The sequence below is a fragment of the Antechinus flavipes genome, chromosome 6 (assembly GCF_016432865.1).
Source record: "Antechinus flavipes isolate AdamAnt ecotype Samford, QLD, Australia chromosome 6, AdamAnt_v2, whole genome shotgun sequence".
NCBI classification, from domain to species: Eukaryota; Metazoa; Chordata; class Mammalia; order Dasyuromorphia; family Dasyuridae; genus Antechinus; species Antechinus flavipes.
In genome coordinates, this window is record NC_067403.1 from 137,780,490 (window position 1) to 137,787,645 (window position 7,156).

Below are 7,156 nucleotides of genomic sequence, written 5' to 3' on the forward strand. Positions count from 1 at the left end.
AGTCGCTCCACTCCAGTCAAGCTGAACTCTCCTCTGCGACCAGCCAGCCAAATGGAAAATGTATTCTGGAATAGCTCTCTCTCCTCATTGGCCTTATATGTGAATCTTCTGAGAGAATGGGATTATGGGTTTTCTCCCATAGTGCTCTCTGGCCCAAAGAGCTTTAAGGGAGATGTGAACACAAAGGTGTAAACACAAGCATTGTACTAATTAGTTCTACTTAGTACCTTGTTTCAGGTTCTAGCCAAAATCTTCTTGTAAGATTAGATCAACTCTAATTAGTTAGCAGTTTGTAAGGATTCCAACATGTATGCATTGTGAAACTGGCATTAAGTACAAGCCTAGATATAAAGCTTGGGGCATGCCTTTCCTATTAAAGGGATAATGATCAAGAACACAGTTTGAGCCTAAAAAAAGTATTTGCTCTAGACCAACACTCTTTAAGGGAGCAAATAAATATAATCAATTCTAGCCCAGAACTGCATCTCTATATGAAGAACAACTTGGCTGACTCAATAGGGTTGGGTTTTTGAAGCAAAATATCATCTCACTTGCAAAAAGTGATAATTTTATTTTGAGGCTTGGAAGTTTAGTGGATAGAGCAATTATCCTGGAGTCAGGAAGACTTGAATTCACATTTGGCCTCAGATATTTATCTATGTGACCGTAGGGAAGTCATTTAAGTTTCTTTACCTCAGTTTCCTCATCTGCAAAATGAAGTAGAAAAGGAACTAGGACATCACTCCAGTATCTTTGTCAAGAAAACTCCAGATGCAGTCACAGAGAGTTAGACACAACTGACATGACCGAACAACAAAAATTTGTCTATGTTTATTTATTTATTTATTTTTCTTATAGAAGCTAGCATTTCTAGGATTGTGGCAAATAATATTGATAATAAGTTATTTTAGTTTTACCCTTGATTTTATTAAAATGTCCTCTAGCTTATCTCTATGAGATATAACCTTGATTCTTAGTTTTAAATATGAATGATTTACCATATTGAGGAAAGGTACATAAGTTCCTTTGATTTTAGTAGTTTTTTAAAAGCAAAAATGCATTGAATTTTTTCAAAAGTATCTTCTGCACCTATTGATACATTCATGTTAATTTTAATTTTTGTCATTGATATATTCTATCATGCTAGTAGTTTGTCTAATAAATACTTCAGAAATTTAATTTTCCTTTTAAATATTATGAATACTGCATTCCTAGAAAATATCCAACTTGATCACAGTGTATAATATTATGAAAGAAATTTGGTAGGATTTTTTTATGTTCCCTATTTTTGTGTATAGATTAGGTAATGTGGCAATTAATTGTTCTTAGAATGTTTAAGAGAATTTGTAAATTCATCTAATATTGGGGTTTCAATCACAGGCACAGAGAGTATTGAGAGTACTGATGACTTGTTAGTACCAAAACTGATGCATTCTCCCAAGATGATGAATTTCCTGATGATGAGGCCTCCTAGGAATATGATAAAGTCTAGTCCAAGGAATATAAGCCAGGGGGAAATCGACAGCATTTAATATGTCACCAAGAAAAAAGTTATCAAAATAGAAATTCTAAATTAGTCAAATTTTCTGCAAGTGTTCTTTTAAAAACAAGATCTTCATTATGTAGTATATTTATTTAGAATTTCAAAAGTTAATCAATAATGAATGAAAAAGGATAAATATTAATTTAACATAATCATATAAAAATATGTGCTATAATGTATACAAATCTGGCTATTAAATTGAGTTGTTTTTCTAATAGGCATTTAGAATGTGAGGTAAATGGGTAAAATTATTCAAGTTCAAGAGAAAAAAATTAGAAAAGAAGATTTTTGTTGGTTTTTTTTCCCAAGGCAATTTTCCAACACGTAAGAAAATAATAGTTTTATTGTGAGGATGAAATTAAATATTAATGTCCCCACCACCGGCAGTTGTCAATAAATCAATCAATCAAAAAGTGTTTCTTGTATGCCAATTATGTTCCACATAGCAATTTAAGTGCTGGAGATATAAAGAATGAAACAATCCCTGCTCTCATCCTTCCAGAAGACTTGTTCCCAGAAAAAGCTATTTGTTTGTTATTTGACACATTATTTGACATGATGTAAACTGAGTTTGATTCTCCCATAGAAACAATGTCTTAACAAGAGGCCAAGTTCATAAATGAGGGCTTATGGGACAACTTTTTAAAGACTTAATCACAAATATATTTACTCAGCAATAACGGATGTATGGTGAAGTTTTCTAAACTATGCTTAAATCATACAGGACAATATAGCAACTAATCATATAAAGTTGTATAATGCAATATTTTTCTACTAGATGGTATAGTGGATAGGGTGGCAGGTCTGGAGTTCAGAAGACTCATCTTTTTGAGTTCAAATCTAGGATCAGATACTTATTATCTGTGTGATCCTGGGTAAGTCAGTTAATCTTATTTGCCTCAGTTTCTTCAGCTGTAAAATGAATTAGAGAAGAAAATAGCCAATCACTAAAGCATCCCTGCCAAGAAAACCCCAAGAAGGGAGTCATGAAGAGTCAGATATAATATAACTGAACAGCAATATTAATCTATTCTACTTATATAATTATATTTAATTTGCTGTTGTTATTACCATTATGCTTACTTATTTTATGCTTTCATTATTGACATTAAATTAAGTTGACATGGTTACAATAATTTAAATGGAAAAAACAATAAAGCAAAACTAAATGCTATGCAATTATAATGACCACGATTGTTTCCAGGGAAGAGTTGAGAAATTGTACTTCTATCCTCTAATTGAAGAAATATGAATATGGGATGGGATAAAGAGAGTATATATATGAAACACCATATATACTATCAGAAACCGTTGATAAATTGGCTAGTTTTCTTGTACTGCTTTGTTGCACTGTTTAATCTTTGCTATAAGGAAGTAGCTCACTGTATTGGGGGGGAGGGGGAGAAGGGATTTGTTTGGAAATGAATGCTATGTAAAAACAAAAGACATCACTAAAAGTAAAATAAAAAAATTTAAAAATCATTAAGTTGCACAAAACCAAAGAAAAAAACCACAATATACCTATCACAATGACTACTCCAATATAAATGAAAAGAACAATAAAACAAAACTGAAGGCTGTGTGATTATAATGACCAAGCTTGGCGCCAGGGAAAAAAACACTGAGAAAATATACTTCCCTTCTTTACTACATAAGTGGGGAACTATGAGTATGGAATATTTTATATACTGTCAGATGTGGTCAGCATCTTGGTTAGTTTAGCTAATTTTTTTTCCCCTTTTCTTTGTAAATCTTTGTTATAAAGGAAACCTTGCTAGGTGGAATGGATTACAGGAGAGGAAAATATTCGAACAAAAATGTGAATTTACAAATAAAAAACATCAATGAAGAAATTACTGAAAATGAGAGGGGGAGAAATGAGGTCTAAACAACAGGACTTTTGTTGCATCTTGGTGGCTTTTTAAGACCCTGATTCAGAAATGAATTTTTCATTGCTCAGTTTCTCCCATTGTAAATTTCCCTGTTATGAGATAGGCATTAGAGATCAAACTATTGCTTGTTCTGTGCTTGCAATTGGATTTAGTTCCTCAAAATTGGCAGGATGACATCAGCATATGTTTATTTTCCTGTTGCTTGCCATCAACACAATGAATGATAGATAGCCTGGGTATAATTTCCAGAGTGTCATAAATACAAATTTCCTTGAGTTCTACTCACACTGCTTTCGTTTTTACCAATAAAACAAATTTCTTTGCACAATTTAAAATAAAACATTTTAGTTGAATGGAGTGTGTTTGATAACACAATGTGATCAATTTCACAAATTGTTTTTCTGTACCAACTCCCAAACTTAATAACTGGATTTAAATAATAGCTAATAGATTTTGGAAAGTCATGAGTCCACTTCCCACATATCACAAATTAAAACAAAGCTAAGAGAAATTAAATTACTTCCTTGAGTGACACAGCCTGGGTCCAGGTAAGTGGTGCCATAGTGCACAGAGTATCAGGACTGGAATCAGGAATTTGGCCTCAGACACGTCTTAGTTGTGAGATCCTGGGCAAATCACTTAATCTGTTTGCCTCAGTTTCCTCAGCTATAACATGGGAATAATAACATCTACCTCCTTCAGTTGCTGTAAGCATCAAATAAGATAAAGAGCTGAGCACATTGCCTGGCACATAAGTGCCGTCTAACTGTACAACTACTGCCTGTTGTAATTATTATCAGAGTGAAAAGATTTCTGGATCAGAATTTGCAAGACCTGCCTTCAAATTCTGCCTTTACTGCTTGTTATCTGTATGATGTGGTTGTGTCACAATTTCCTTGGATCTTGGTACCTTTAATTTTTAAACGAGGGGATTGGAGCTCATATCATCCCTGAGATTCTTTCCAGCTCTATTAGCAAGTATCCAGATTCTTCTTTAATAATTTGTGGGTTGCATATGCAAAAATGTTTGTGGCAGCCCTTTTCGTAGTGGCAAGAAACTGGAAACTGAATGGATGCCCATCAGTTGGAGAATGGCTGAATAAGTGATGGTATATCAATGTTATGGAATATTATTGTTCTATAAGAAACAATCAAGAGGATGATTTTAGAGAGGTCTGAAAAGACTTAAATGAACTGATGCTCAGTGAAATGAGCAAAACCAGGAGATCACTGAATACAGCAACATCAGTATTATAGGATGATAAATTCTGATGAACATAACTCTTTCCAACAATGAGATAATTGATACTTCCAATGATCTGTGATAGAGAGAGCCATCTACACCCAGAGAGATGACTGTGGGAACTGAGTGTGGATCACAACATAACATTCTCACTCTTTTTATTGTTGTTCGCTTGCATTTTGTTTTCTTACTCGTTTTCTTTCCTTTTGGATGTTTTTTTTTTGTTTTTTTGTTTTTGTTTTTTTTTTTGTGCAGCAAGATAATTGTATAAATATGTTTACACATATTGGATTTAACATATATTTTAACATGTATTACATATATTGGATTGCTTGCCATCTAGGGGAAGGGATGAGGGGAAGAAGTGGAAATCTGAAACACAAAGCTATGTAGGGGTCAATATTGAAAAATTATCCAAGCATATGTTTTGAAACTAAAAAACTTTAAATAAATAAATGAGTGAATGAAAAAAAATTAATTTGTGGGTTGCTGTCAATTATGAAGCATTCTCTTAAACATATTACAATATGATTTAAAATCTTTGATGAATTCCTCCATTGGAAAATGCTACAAGAGTGCTGAACTCTAGCTCTTGCAAAAATAAAAAAAATTTTAGGTAAGTAGAAAGTTTCAGATGGAGTCACTTCTTTCAAAACCACTGAAAAACCCCAAAGTTCTCTCCTATTTCTATAACAAAGATTTACTCTCTTATTTGCATTGTAATAAAACAATAATAATAGCTATCATTCATATCATTTTTTTAATATTTGCAAAACACTTTACAAATATTCTCATTTTTTTTTCTTCACAACAATCTTAAAAGATAGATTCTAGTCTTATTTCCATTTTACAGATGAGGAGCCTGAGGCAGAACAAAGTTAATAAATTTCCTAGGACCAGATAGCTACTAAGGATCTGATGATTTGAGCTCTGGTCTTCCTGATTCCAAGTCTAGATCTCTATCTACTGCATCAACTAGCTACCTTTAGTATCACAAAATCATAAATATTTAGAGCTAGATGTTTTGCCTTAACAAAATAAGAGGGGAACTCCTGGTCCGTGTTTTTTTCAAATGTATTCAAATGTAACCTACTTGGTTAATCCCATTTATGTACAATTAATCTCTAATGTCATGCTTGCATGATAGTTAGCTGTTTTGTTTAAAAAAAAAAAAAGACCAAGTTACAATGGGGGTGGCTAGGAGAGCAAGAGGGAAGAAAAAGATAAGAGGAAAAAAAGTTTGTTTTTTCCACCCAGGGAAATGGGCAGATACTGCCATCTGGGGGAGGTTGCTTCTGCGTACAAGAAGACCAAGAATTTTGGTCAGTTGAATGAATTGGTTTCATTTTCCTTGTCATATCCACATAGGAAGAATATTTTTTCAATCTGTCCATGAGGGTCATAAGAAATTCCAACTGTCTAGTAATGTGCCCTTGATAGATTCTTCGGAGAGGAAAAAAGATGGGGCAGAATATTTAGATCATTTAAAATATTGCCATATTCAGTTTCCTGCACACTGTTATCACTAACATTTTATATTGGCTACAAAAAAATGTTTAAAATTGTAGATTATTCACGTCACTGAGAAAAAATGGACATGTAACAGTTTTCAATAAGACAAAAAATTTAAAAACCATTTTTAACCAAATTTTTTAATCTTATTCTTAAATCAAAATCCATAAATATGCACATTAACATAATACATGACATATATTGGTATGTTAATCTCTCAAAACTTAAGACAAAATGATGTATTTTACTTATGATTTTCATTCCTCTTCAAGCTACTAACTCTAAATCTTTTTCTCACCATGTGCAAAGACTCCTTTACCCTTAGTTCACTCACCTGGACTTCTCACTTCAGAAGTGCCCTTTGATCCTTTGGCCCTTCCCTTTGACTACCTGGTTCCTTTCAAAACTTCTTCTTAAGGAGGACAACCAAAGTAGCCTTGCTTTCATTACTCTCCAGTATATGCTCCTGACGCTCTGAGATTTCTCTAAAAAGTTCCCTGGCCTAATGACTACCTTTATCTCCCCGATCCTTTTTCAACTTCCTTTTGTCTTATCTTCCTCCATCAGAATGTAACACTGTTAAGGGCAAGAACTATCTTTGTTTCTACTGATATCTGTAATATTATGTGCTATCTGCATAATATTACTGAGCTTTAAAGCTTACTAAGAATGTTGACTTAACTGTGATTTCACTAATATAAGAAATTTCTGGTGTAGAAACTTCTCCAATAGTCAATTTATCAGTAATTAATCATCTAAGAAAGTTGAATGAGATACTTAGAGGTTAAGGGATTTGCTTATGGGTATACAATAAGTAGTATATATCAAAGGCAGGACTTGAACACATATCTCTTGAATCTAATGTTAATTCCAAGCCAACCTTACTGCTGTTTTGTCTTTTATCACTTTTGTTTTGTTTTGTTTTTGTTTTTGCTGAGGCAATTGGGGTTAAGTGACTTGCCCAGG